Raw genomic sequence first — 14125 nt, 5'->3', positions numbered from 1 at the left:
ATGTTCTGCTTGTGTTTGCTAGACATAACATCACATGTAACTAAATTTTTTGGACAACTTAGCACAGAAAAAGGATTGTCAAGATGCACTTACCGTCGTCTCACTTCCTGCGATGTTCTGACGACAGAGCCAACTTCATTCACAGATTTTGTGATGTCTCTCCAGATGCGTTCTTTTGAAGCAGCCCCCATGTTTTTTGGCCCTCTATGTATTTTGGCCATGGCCTGCGTGACCAAGACACGCAACTCCCTCTTAGTGAATGCAGGCTGTCTTTTTTTTCGTCTGGAGGTAGCCTGTGAGGTTTCTTCTTGTTGTTCATCACCATCTTCCTCCTCACTAGCAGCTTCTGTCTGTTGTGTTTGTGTGGCTAAAGCCAATTCTCCCTCAGTTTGGTCACTATGTGTCTGTGGCAGGGTATCCCCACTCAATTGTTGTGGTTCAGAAGCAGACATTTGCAGAGTACTAGGTCCTGCCTCAACATCCGCAGAGGCGTATTCCAACATGCGCCTTTGGCACTCTAGGCGTTTTTGCTGCAATGCCATCTGCTGCTCTGCAATGCGGTCTATCTCTGCTGCGATTTGCTCACGAGAAGCCATGTTTGTGATGACGTCTGTACGCCGAGGTGTGTGCGCTCATATACCTACGTGCGAATCGTTAATTCACACAGGTGTACACTGTTATTCTGGTTAATGATTGCACTGCTTATTTAAGGGCCTACTTTGCACGCTGTGAGTGTAGGTAGTTTGGAGTTTCACTTGAGTTTGTTGGCTTGTGCGTGAAGGTGCTAGAGGAATTTGCAGAGTGAGTAATTGTCAAGCATACCTTTGTCCTTTCGTTTGCGTTTTGAATATAGACAGTGATGCATTTTTTTGGCGTTTTTTCGTTTGTGAGTATTCTGGAAATCGTCTTGTTAATTTTTTGATGTAAAAGTGTTTTTTAAATGTTTTTTTTTTTTAATTTTTTAAATACATATATATTTGGCAAGTCCATTTTTGAAAATAAACCTGGGCTTCTTTGTTTTGACTGTCATTTGTGTTCTCTTGTAGGTGCTTTGTTTTGGGTGACATAACCCTTGGATTTGTTGATTTATTTGTGTGCTAGAGAACACAAAGACTTTCTTTATTTTTGAGCAGGTAAGTGCCCTTGGCCTGTGTTTGTGCTTGTTTGTTTTAATGGTCTGTATGCTGTTTTTGACTGTCATTTGTGTTCTCTTGTAGGTGCTTTGTTTTGGGTGACATAACCCTTGGATTTGTTGATTTATTTGTGTGCTAGAGAACACAAAGACTTTCTTTATTTTTGAGCAGGTAAGTGCCCTTGGCCTGTGTTTGTGCTTGTTTGTTTTAATGGTCTGTATGCTGTTTTTGACTGTCATTTGTGTTCTCTTGTAGGTGCTTTGTTTTGGGTGACATAACCCTTGGATTTGTTGATTTATTTGTGTGCTAGAGAACACAAAGACTTTCTTTATTTTTGAGCAGGTAAGTGCCCTTGGCCTGTGTTGGTGCCTGTTTGTGTTTGTTCAAAGTGTTGTGTTTATGTTTGTTTTCCATTTGGGAAATACATTTTTTTTTTGGTTACCAGGATTGATCTGCAAAGTAGTGTTTTTCTTTCCAGGACTAGCTACTAAATGGTTTTTTTTTTTAATTAGTTTTCTTTATATTTTGTTTAATTTTTTTTTTTTAATTTGGTGTTTGTGATGTGTTTGATGCTCTGAAATGTTGTAAGTAATTTTTTTGGGATTTTTCTAAATGAAATATGTATTTTTTTGACAATTATTAATAATTTTTTTTTTTCTAATTTTTTTTTCATTTTGTTCCTGAATTGAACTCAGAAAAAATGTACGCTCCTGCAGTAAGTTGACCCCACATTTTTTTTAACATTTATTGTTTGTATATTTTTGTAACTTTGTTTTTGTATTATTCAACATTTTTTTTGTTTTTCTCAAAAAAGTGTGTTATGTCAATATTTATCGCAGCCGAAGCCCTACCTCCCCAACCCACGCCAGCACTCCCACCCCAACCGCCAGCCCCACAACCACAACCGGCTCCTCATCAACCAAGGCAACGGAGGCGTGCTAGGCCACCAATTTTCCGAACCCGTGTCCTACTTTTTGGGATGCCAGATGATGTGGTGGTGCGTAGATACAGGCTGCCACCACATCTAATCCTAGACACTCTCTCCATAATAGAGAGTGATCTGGAGTCTGAAATTCGGTATCCTACAGCAATACCACCATTGACACAATTCCTTGCTGTGTTACATTTTTTAGCTACAGCCTCATATCAGCATGTTGTGGGAGACCTGGTTGGCATGTCGCAGGGCCAGTTCAGTAAGGTCCTGCGGCGTGTCTGCCAGGCTTTCCTAAAGCGGGTGAAGCAATTCATTGATATGCCTTTGGATGTTGGTGCCCTAGATGTGGTGAAGCGGCAATTTGAGGAAGGTGGTAGTCGCTTCCCACATGTTATTGGGGTTGTGGATGGCACACATGTTGCTATTCAGCCACCAAGACATAATGAAGAAATTTATAGAAACAGGAAACTGTTTCATTCTCTGAATGTAATGGTTGTTTGTGGGCCATCCCTCCAGATCCTTTCCCTGAATGCCAAGTTTACTGGAAGTTCACATGATGCATATGTCATTAGACAATCAGGGATATGGCAGAGATTAAGATCAAGTCAACGAGCAGACATGTGGTTATTGGGTGAGTTGTTGCTAAATTTTGTTTATCAAAAAAATGTAACTTTACAAATATACTATTTCTAATTTTTGGATTTTCATCCAACAGGAGACCGTGGATATCCTTGCACCCCCTGGCTCATGACTCCTTACCGTAATCCCAGGCCAGGACCACAGATGGCATTTAACTCCGCGCTTACTGCCACTAGGCAGCTGGTGGAGCGCACAATTGGTGTCCTTAAAGGGCGGTTTCGTGTGCTCCACCGCACTGGTGGCGACATCATGTATTCGCCGGAGATGGCAAGTAAAATAGTGGTCCTGTGCGCAATACTACATAATATTGCGGTAAGGAGTAGTGTAGAGCTTCCTCAGGCAGAGGAATTGCCTGATGAGGAGCCAGGGGTTGTTCGACACTTCGGTGGGGGGAGTGTTACACGGAGGGGGAGCCAAGTCAGGGCAAGGATTGTTGCCGAATATTTCAGGTATAGTGTTTTGATATTTTCTTTTTAAAAATATTTAAAAGCACAGTATGCTTATGTTTTTTTTTAAATGTTGACATTTTGTATGATATTGTAAAGTGATTGTGTAATGCTTTTGTTGTGTTGGAATGTGTAATTTTTCTTATCGTCAAAATCCGCTAACACGTTAAGCTTACAATGTTTGGTTAGAAAACAAAATACTGTAATGTTGCTAAATAGTGTCCTTATTTGTTTTATATCCTCAAATCTAGAGATGAGCGCCTGAAATTTTTCGGGTTTTGTGTTTTGGTTTTGGGTTCGGTTCCGCGGCCGTGTTTTGGGTTCGAACGCGTTTTGGCAAAACCTCACCGAATTATTTTTGTCGGATTCGGGTGTGTTTTGGATTCGGGTGTTTTTTTCCAAAAACACTAAAAAACAGCTTAAATCATAGAATTTGGGGGTCATTTTGATCCCAAAGTATTATTAACCTCAAAAACCATAATTTACACTCATTTTCAGTCTATTCTGAATACCTCACACCTCACAATATTATTTTTAGTCCTAAAATTTGCACCGAGGTCGCTGTGTGAGTAAGATAAGCGACCCTAGTGGCCGACACAAACACCGGGCCCATCTAGGAGTGGCACTGCAGTGTCACGCAGGATGTCCCTTCCAAAAAACCCTCCCCAAACAGCACATGACGCAAAGAAAAAAAGAGGCGCAATGAGGTAGCTGTGTGAGTAAGATTAGCGACCCTAGTGGCCGACACAAACACCGGGCCCATCTAGGAGTGGCACTGCAGTGTCACGCAGGATGGCCCTTCCAAAAAACCCTCCCCAAACAGCACATGACGCAAAGAAAAAAAGAGGCGCAATGAGGTAGCTGTGTGAGTAAGATTAGCGACCCTAGTGGCCGACACAAACACCGGGCCCATCTAGGAGTGGCACTGCAGTGTCACGCAGGATGGCCCTTCCAAAAAACCCTCCCCAAACAGCACATGACGCAAAGAAAAAAAGAGGCGCAATGAGGTAGCTGACTGTGTGAGTAAGATTAGCGACCCTAGTGGCCGACACAAACACCGGGCCCATCTAGGAGTGGCACTGCAGTGTCACGCAGGATGTCCCTTCCAAAAAACCCTCCCCAAACAGCACATGACGCAAAGAAAAAAAGAGGCGCAATGAGGTAGCTGTGTGAGTAAGATTAGCGACCCTAGTGGCCGACACAAACACCGGGCCCATCTAGGAGTGGCACTGCAGTGTCACGCAGGATGTCCCTTCCAAAAAACCCTCCCCAAACAGCACATGACGCAAAGAAAAAAAGAGGCGCAATGAGGTAGCTGTGTGAGTAAGATTAGCGACCCTAGTGGCCGACACAAACACCGGGCACATCTAGGAGTGGCACTGCAGTGTCACGCAGGATGTCCCTTCCAAAAAACCCTCCCCAAACAGCACATGACGCAAAGAAAAAAAGAGGCGCAATGAGGTAGCTGACTGTGTGAGTAAGATTAGCGACCCTAGTGGCCGACACAAACACCGGGCCCATCTAGGAGTGGCACTGCAGTGTCACGCAGGATGTCCCTTCCAAAAAACCCTCCCCAAACAGCACATGACGCAAAGAAAAAAAGAGGCGCAATGAGGTAGCTGACTGTGTGAGTAAGATTAGCGACCCTAGTGGCCGACACAAACACCGGGCCCATCTAGGAGTGGCACTGCAGTGTCACGCAGGATGTCCCTTCCAAAAAACCCTCCCCAATCAGCACATGATGCAAAGAAAAAGAAAAGAAAAAAGAGGTGCAAGATGGAATTGTCCTTGGGCCCTCCCACCCACCCTTATGTTGTATAAACAAAACAGGACATGCACACTTTAACCAACCCATCATTTCAGTGACAGGGTCTGCCACACGACTGTGACTGATATGACGGGTTGGTTTGGACCCCCCCCAAAAAAGAAGCAATTAATCTCTCCTTGCACAAACTGGCTCTACAGAGGCAAGATGTCCACCTCATCTTCACCCTCCGATATATCACCGTGTACATCCCCCTCCTCACAGATTATCAATTCGTCCCCACTGGAATCCACCATCTCAGCTCCCTGTGTACTTTGTGGAGGCAATTGCTGCTGGTCAATGTCTCCGCGGAGGAATTGATTATAATTCATTTTAATGAACATCATCTTCTCCACATTTTCTGGATGTAACCTCGTACGCCGATTGCTGACAAGGTGAGCGGCGGCACTAAACACTCTTTCGGAGTACACACTTGTGGGAGGGCAACTTAGGTAGAATAAAGCCAGTTTGTGCAAGGGCCTCCAAATTGCCTCTTTTTCCTGCCAGTATAAGTACGGACTGTGTGACGTGCCTACTTGGATGCGGTCACTCATATAATCCTCCACCATTCTATCAATGTTGAGAGAATCATATGCAGTGACAGTAGACGACATGTCCGTAATCGTTGTCAGGTCCTTCAGTCCGGACCAGATGTCAGCATCAGCAGTCGCTCCAGACTGCCCTGCATCACCGCCAGCGGGTGGGCTCGGAATTCTGAGCCTTTTCCTCGCACCCCCAGTTGCGGGAGAATGTGAAGGAGGAGATGTTGACAGGTCGCGTTCCGCTTGACTTGACAATTTTGTCACCAGCAGGTCTTTCAACCCCAGCAGACCTGTGTCTGCCGGAAAGAGAGATCCAAGGTAGGCTTTAAATCTAGGATCGAGCACGGTGGCCAAAATGTAGTGCTCTGATTTCAACAGATTGACCACCCGTGAATCCTTGTTAAGCGAATTAAGGGCTGCATCCACAAGTCCCACATGCCTAGCGGAATCGCTCCCTTTTAGCTCCTTCTTCAATGCCTCCAGCTTCTTCTGCAAAAGCCTGATGAGGGGAATGACCTGACTCAGGCTGGCAGTGTCTGAACTGACTTCACGTGTGGCAAGTTCAAAGGGCATCAGAACCTTGCACAACGTTGAAATCATTCTCCACTGCACTTGAGACAGGTGCATTCCATCTCCTATATCGTGCTCAATTGTATAGGCTTGAATGGCCTTTTGCTGCTCCTCCAACCTCTGAAGCATATAGAGGGTTGAATTCCACCTCGTTACCACTTCTTGCTTCAGATGATGGCAGGGCAGGTTCAGTAGTTTTTGGTGGTGCTCCAGTCTTCTGTACGTGGTGCCTGTACGCCGAAAGTGTCCCGCAATTTTTCTGGCCACCGACAGCATCTCTTGCACGCCCCTGTCGTTTTTTAAAAAATTCTGCACCACCAAATTCAAGGTATGTGCAAAACATGGGACGTGCTGGAATTTGCCCATATTTAATGCACACACAATATTGCTGGCGTTGTCCGATGCCACAAATCCACAGGAGAGTCCAATTGGGGTAAGCCATTCCGCGATGATCTTCCTCAGTTGCCGTAAGAGGTTTTCAGCTGTGTGCGTATTCTGGAAAGCGGTGATACAAAGCGTAGCCTGCCTAGGAAAGAGTTGGCGTTTGCGAGATGCTGCTACTGGTGCCGCCGCTGCTGTTCTTGCGGCGGGAGTCCATACATCTACCCAGTGGGCTGTCACAGTCATATAGTCCTGACCCTGCCCTGCTCCACTTGTCCACATGTCCGTGGTTAAGTGGACATTGGGTACAACTGCATTTTTTAGGAGACTGGTGAGTCTTTTTCTGACGTCCGTGTACATTCTCGGTATCGCCTGCCTAGAGAAGTGGAACCTAGATGGTATTTGGTAACGGGGGCACACTGCCTCAATAAATTGTCTAGTTCCCTGTGAACTAACGGCGGATACCGGACGCACGTCTAACACCAACATAGTTGTCAAGGACTCAGTTATCCGCTTTGCAGTAGGATGACTGCTGTGATATTTCATCTTCCTCGCAAAGGACTGTTGAACAGTCAATTGCTTACTGGAAGTAGTACAAGTGGGCTTACGACTTCCCCTCTGGGATGACCATCGACTCCCAGCGGCAACAACAGCAGCGCCAGCAGCAGTAGGCGTTACACGCAAGGATGCATCGGAGGAATCCCAGGCAGGAGAGGACTCGTCAGACTTGCCAGTGACATGGCCTGCAGGACTATTGGCATTCCTGGGGAAGGAGGAAATTGACACTGAGGGAGTTGGTGGGGTGGTTTGCGTGAGCTTGGTTACAAGAGGAAGGGATTTACTGGTCAGTGGACTGCTTCCGCTGTCACCCAAAGTTTTTGAACTTGTCACTGACTTATTATGAATGCGCTGCAGGTGACGTATAAGGGAGGATGTTCCGAGGTGGTTAACGTCCTTACCCCTACTTATTACAGCTTGACAAAGGGAACACACGGCTTGACACCTGTTGTCCGCATTTCTGGTGAAATACCTCCACACCGAAGAGCTGATTTTTTTGGTATTTTTACCTGGCATGTCAACGGCCATATTCCTCCCACGGACAACAGGTGTCTCCCCGGGTGCCTGACTTAAACAAACCACCTCACCATCAGAATCCTCCTGGTCAATTTCCTCCCCAGCGCCAGCAACACCCATATCCTCCTCATCCTGGTGTACTTCAACACTGACATCTTCAATCTGACTATCAGGAACTGGACTGCGGGTGCTCCTTCCAGCACTTGCAGGGGGCGTGCAAATGGTGGAAGGCGCATGCTCTTCACGTCCAGTGTTGGGAAGGTCAGGCATCGCAACCGACACAATTGGACTCTCCTTGTGGATTTGGGATTTCAAAGAACGCACAGTTCTTTGCGGTGCTTTTGCCAGCTTGAGTCTTTTCAGTTTTCTTGCGAGAGGCTGAGTGCTTCCATCCTCATGTGAAGCTGAACCACTAGCCATGAACATAGGCCAGGGCCTCAGCCGTTCCTTGCCACTCCGTGTGGTAAATGGCATATTGGCAAGTTTACGCTTCTCCTCCGACAATTTTATTTTAGGTTTTGGAGTCCTTTTTTTACTGATATTTGGTGTTTTGGTTTTGACATGCTCTGTACTATGCCATTGGGCATCGGCCTTGGCAGACGACGTTGCTGGCATTTCATCGTCTCGGCCATGACTAGTGGCAGCAGCTTCAGCACGAGGTGGAAGTGGATCTTGATCTTTCCCTAATTTTGGAACCTCAACTTTTTTGTTCTCCATATTTTAATAGGCACAACTAAAAGGCACCTCAGGTAAACAATGGAGATGGATGGATTGGATACTAGTATACAATTATGGACGGGCTGCCGAGTGCCGACACAGAGGTAGCCACAGCCGTGAACTACCGCACTGTACTGTGTCTGCTGCTAATATATAGACTGGTTGATAAAGAGATAGTATACTCGTAACTAGTATGTATGTATAAAGAAAGAAAAAAAAACCACGGTTAGGTGGTATATACAATTATGGACGGGCTGCCGAGTGCCGACACAGAGGTAGCCACAGCCGTGAACTACCGCACTGTACTGTGTCTGCTGCTAATATATAGACTGGTTGATAAAGAGATAGTATACTCGTAACTAGTATGTATGTATAAAGAAAGAAAAAAAAACCACGGTTAGGTGGTATATACAATTATGGACGGGCTGCCGAGTGCCGACACAGAGGTAGCCACAGCCGTGAACTACCGCACTGTACTGTGTCTGCTGCTAATATATAGACTGGTTGATAAAGAGATAGTATACTCGTAACTAGTATGTATGTATAAAGAAAGAAAAAAAAACCACGGTTAGGTGGTATATACAATTATGGACGGGCTGCCGAGTGCCGACACAGAGGTAGCCACAGCCGTGAACTACCGCACTGTACTGTGTCTGCTGCTAATATATAGACTGGTTGATAAAGAGATAGTATACTCGTAACTAGTATGTATGTATAAAGAAAGAAAAAAAAACCACGGTTAGGTGGTATATACAATTATGGACGGGCTGCCGAGTGCCGACACAGAGGTAGCCACAGCCGTGAACTACCGCACTGTACTGTGTCTGCTGCTAATATATAGACTGGTTGATAAAGAGATAGTATACTCGTAACTAGTATGTATGTATAAAGAAAGAAAAAAAAACCACGGTTAGGTGGTATATACAATTATGGACGGGCTGCCGAGTGCCGACACAGAGGTAGCCACAGCCGTGAACTACCGCACTGTACTGTGTCTGCTGCTAATATATAGACTGGTTGATAAAGAGATAGTATACTCGTAACTAGTATGTATGTATAAAGAAAGAAAAAAAAAACACGGTTAGGTGGTATATACAATTATGGACGGGCTGCCGAGTGCCGACACAGAGGTAGCCACAGCCGTGAACTACCGCACTGTACTGTGTCTGCTGCTAATATATAGACTGGTTGATAAAGAGATAGTATACTCGTAACTAGTATGTATGTATAAAGAAAGAAAAAAAAACCACGGTTAGGTGGTATACAATTATGGACGGGCTGCCGAGTGCCGACACAGAGGTAGCCACAGCCGTGAACTACCGCACTGTACTGTGTCTGCTGCTAATATATAGACTGGTTGATAAAGAGATAGTATACTCGTAACTAGTATGTATGTATAAAGAAAGAAAAAAAAACCACGGTTAGGTGGTATATACAATTATGGACGGGCTGCCGAGTGCCGACACAGAGGTAGCCACAGCCGTGAACTACCGCACTGTACTGTGTCTGCTGCTAATATATAGACTGGTTGATAAAGAGATAGTATACTCGTAACTAGTATGTATGTATAAAGAAAGAAAAAAAAAACACGGTTAGGTGGTATATACAATTATGGACGGGCTGCCGAGTGCCGACACAGAGGTAGCCACAGCCGTGAACTACCGCACTGTACTGTGTCTGCTGCTAATATATAGACTGGTTGATAAAGAGATAGTATACTCGTAACTAGTATGTATGTATAAAGAAAGAAAAAAAAACCACGGTTAGGTGGTATATACAATTATGGACGGGCTGCCGAGTGCCGACACAGAGGTAGCCACAGCCGTGAACTACCGCACTGTACTGTGTCTGCTGCTAATATATAGACTGGTTGATAAAGAGATAGTATACTCGTAACTAGTATGTATGTATAAAGAAAGAAAAAAAAACCACGGTTAGGTCACTGGTATATACAATTATGGACGGGCTGCCGAGTGCCGACACAGAGGTAGCCACAGCCGTGAACTACCGCACTGTACTGTGTCTGCTGCTAATATAGACTGGTTGATAAAGAGATAGTATACTACTAATATTATATACTGGTGGTCAGGTCACTGGTCACTAGTCACACTGGCAGTGGCACTCCTGCAGCAAAAGTGTGCACTGTTTAATTTTAATATAATATTATGTACTCCTGGCTCCTGCTATAACCTATAACTGGCACTGCAGTAGTGCTCCCCAGTCTCCCCCACAATTATAAGCTGTGTGAGCTGAGCAGTCAGACAGATATATAATATATATAGATGATGCAGCACACTGGCCTGAGCCTGAGCAGTGCACACAGATATGGTATGTATGTGACTGAGTCACTGTGTGCTGTGTATCGCTTTTTTCAGGCAGAGAACGGATTATAAATAAAAGTGGTGGTCACTGGTCACTATCAGCAAAACTCTGCACTGTACACTACTGAGTACTCCTAATGCTCCCCAAAATTAGTAAATCAAGTGTCTCTCTAATCTATTCTAATTCTAAACGGAGAGGACGCCAGCCACGTCCTCTCCCTATCAATCTCAATGCACGTGTGAAAATGGCGGCGACGCGCGGCTCCTTATATAGAATCCGAGTCTCGCGATAGAATCCGAGCCTCGCGAGAATCCGACAGCGTCATGATGACGTTCGGGCGCGCTCGGGTTAACCGAGCAAGGCGGGAAGATCCGAGTCGCTCGGACCCGTGAAAAAAAACATGAAGTTCTGGCGGGTTCGGATTCAGAGAAACCGAACCCGCTCATCTCTACTCAAATCCTGATTATGTAAACAAACACACAAACAAATGATACTCAATGTTGCCCACTTTGTGACTGTCCAGCTGAATGATCACACAAACTGTGGTGAGTACACATATATGTATAGTAATTTAAAATAAACTGTGTGTCTCTGTGTCTGTTTGTTTTTTTTTTGGTTTATGATAAATATTTGCTTCTGCTAATGCGTATTTCCGCTCGTGCGAAATAACACTCTGCTCTTCACAGCATTGCAAAGATCAATAAAGTTATTAGAAATGACAACATAGATTTTGGACCAATCACATGCTAACAGACACTATAAATATATGCCCAAATAAGGAAAACGCCATTGCCGTGATGCGTGCAGCACCGTTCACCAGGCGGGAGCTCCGCGTGCTGGTTGCGGTGATGGACCGCCGCGTAGGCCGCGTTGGGCGCTTCATCCCCAATCGGGTTAAGCGCGAAGCCTACGCAGAGGTCCGCCGCCTGCTGCGGACTCGCGTCCGCAGCAGGCGGACAATCATTCAACTTGAGAGGAGGTGGAGTGATCTCCGCAGGAGGACTCCCGATCTGTTGGCGGAGATCCGCCAGCAAATACGAACTATGCATACACGAAGTAAGTTACATTACATAAGATTATTAGCATAAATTGTGCTAATGGGGGTAATTCAAAGTTGATTGCAGCAGGAATTTAGTTAACAATTGGGCCAAACCATGTGCACTGCAGGGGAGGCAAATATAACATGTGCAGAAAGAGTTAGATTTTGGAGGGGTGTGTTCAATCTGCAATATAATTTGCATTGTAAAAATAAAGCAGCCAGTATTTACCCTGCACAGAATAAAATAAACCACCCAAATCTAACTCTATCTGCACATGTTATATCTGCCTCCCCTGCAGTGCACATGGTTTTGGCCAATTGCAAACTAAATTCCTGCAGTAATCCCCTTGGAATTACCCACAATTTACACTAAGTGGTAGGCTAATTTCAACCAAGAGTGTCCTTTTTTTGAAAATAGGACAGTGTGTGTGGTTAGGGCAAACAGTACTGACTGTAGCAAAGTGCCACCAAACAAGTGAATGTTTTACAGAATTAATAACCAGGAAGGTAACTGTCCCCAAAATCTAGATCAGTGCTGTCTATATAATAAGGTGCCTGGAATAGTGATCTGGTGAGGTTGCCTAGACCAGTCAATATGACTCAATGGAAGAGATTAAGAAATGAGCTTCAAAATAATACTTTGGACTCATTTATTTTGATGTGAGCAACATGAAGAGATTTTTACAATGTAATTTTTTTTCCCAAAAATTAAAATTAGTCTTTTACATGGAACAGAACAGTGAAATTTCAAAATGTTTACTATGTAATTTAACATGATAACTATATTTTTTAATAATTCACATTATAGGACGACAACAACGGCAGAGCTCGCAGCCCCCTTCCCCTTCCCAGTCCCCCTCCCCTTCTCAATCCCCCTCCCCTTCCCAGTCCCCCTCCCCTTCTCAATCCCCCTCCCCTTCCCAGTCCACATCAGCTTCCCACGCCCCCTCAGCTTCCCACTCCCCCTCAACTTCCCACTCCCCCTCAGCTTCCCAGTCCCCCTCAGCTTCCCAGTCCCCCTCAGCTTCCAACGCCCCCTCAGCTTCCCAGGCCCACTCCACTTTCCACTCCCCTTCTCACCCCACCTCTCCATCTCTTTCTGTCACCCCTTCTCCTCCTTCCCATACCCCTTCTCCTTCAACTTCAAAATCCCCTTCTCAGCCCCCCTCACCCTCTATTGGCTTAACTTTCTCTCCGCACCCCTCGCCCTCACAATCAGACCCACCCTCTGAAAATAAATCCCCAATCCAGCCTCCTTCCCCCATCCAGCCTCCTTCCCCCATCCCTCCTCCTTCCCCAATCCCTCCTCCTTCCCCCATCCACCCGCCTTCCCCCATCCAGCCGCCTTCCCCACCCAGTGAGTGGGCACAAGAAGCCCCTGATGTGTTTCCTGCAAGCCATCATGTTGCAGAGGAAAGTAAGTGTTTTAGCATGTTAACAAAAAACACAAAACCTACTTACACTTACAATGACAAAACATGCAGTGTTGTACTGTTGGAATTTTTGTAACAAGGACAACTATTTGTGTGATTATTCATCGTCTACATGTTGCTTTTCCATTTTTGAGAGTGAAATTATATGTACAGTGTTTATGTAGCCAATGTTTGGTGTGTCCACTGTAGGTCGACACTCATTTGGTCGACAGGGTTGCCAGGACAACAGGCTTTATATGTGTTCGGTTTTGTGGGAAACAGTTAGACCAGAGTGGAGTTTAGTATGTTGTTGGTCTTTTACACTTGTGCCTGTGTAGTCTTCATATTTGCACTTACAAATCACATGCTTCACTTTGTTAGGCAGCCTAATGACACAATGATTTGTGGTGTGAAAGTTACACTCTACCTGGTGCAGAACTGGTGGTTCTACCTGGTGCAGTGTGTATTAGCTGCACTACTGTGTGGTGTAATGCGAATTGCCACTATTATGTGGCCGCGCCCCTTCCCCACGAAGCAACGTTTCTACATTTTTGATGCGCGCCTTTGGCGCGCACTGTCCATGATTTCGCCTGCGGAGCACCAAGCATTACGGTATGTACATAATTTTACCCTTCTAAATTAAAAATGTGCCCTCCCGAATGCAAAATGTGCCCTCCCCGTGATCAGCACCCTGCCCTAAAAAAATCCTAGAGTGAACACTATCATGTGTAGCTGGCACTGCTGGGGGGCATGTCATGTGTAGCTGGCACTGCTGCGGGGCATGTCATGTGTAGCTGGCACTGCTGCGGGGCATGTCATGTCTATCTGGCACTGCTGGGTGTATATCATGTCTATCTGGCACTGCTGGGGGGCATATCATGTCTATCTGGTACTACTGGGGGGCATATCATGTCTATCTGGCACTACTGGGGGGCATATCATGTCTATCTGGTACTGCTGGGTGTATATCATGTCTATCTGGCACTGCTGGGGTGTATATCATGTCTATCTGGTACTGCTGGGTGTATATCATGTCTATCTGGCACTGCTGGGGTGTATATCATGTCTATCTGGTACTGCTGGGTGTATATCATGTCTATCTGGTACTGCTG

The 14125-nt window shown here is 45.4% G+C and overlaps 2 long non-coding RNA genes across 2 annotated transcripts; both read left to right on the top strand.

Moving 5' to 3' along the window:
* Positions 1-1050: 1050 nt before the first annotated feature.
* LOC135050520 (uncharacterized) lies at positions 1051-2857 on the top strand. Its single transcript, XR_010241645.1, has 4 exons — positions 1051-1475; positions 1829-1848; positions 2584-2698; positions 2783-2857. It is a non-coding gene; the product is annotated as an uncharacterized LOC135050520 (long non-coding RNA).
* Positions 2858-3028: 171 nt separating this feature from the next.
* Positions 3029-12549, top strand: LOC135050519 (uncharacterized). The gene is made up of 3 exons (XR_010241644.1): positions 3029-3155; positions 11086-11107; positions 12410-12549. It is a non-coding gene; the product is annotated as an uncharacterized LOC135050519 (long non-coding RNA).
* The last annotated feature ends 1576 nt before the right edge of the window (positions 12550-14125 follow it).

This window comes from Pseudophryne corroboree, chromosome 2, assembly GCF_028390025.1.
Source record: "Pseudophryne corroboree isolate aPseCor3 chromosome 2, aPseCor3.hap2, whole genome shotgun sequence".
Taxonomy (NCBI): Eukaryota; Metazoa; Chordata; class Amphibia; order Anura; family Myobatrachidae; genus Pseudophryne; species Pseudophryne corroboree.
The sequence above is the reverse complement of the archived record's forward strand: the minus strand, read 5'-3'. Positions and strand labels throughout refer to the sequence as shown.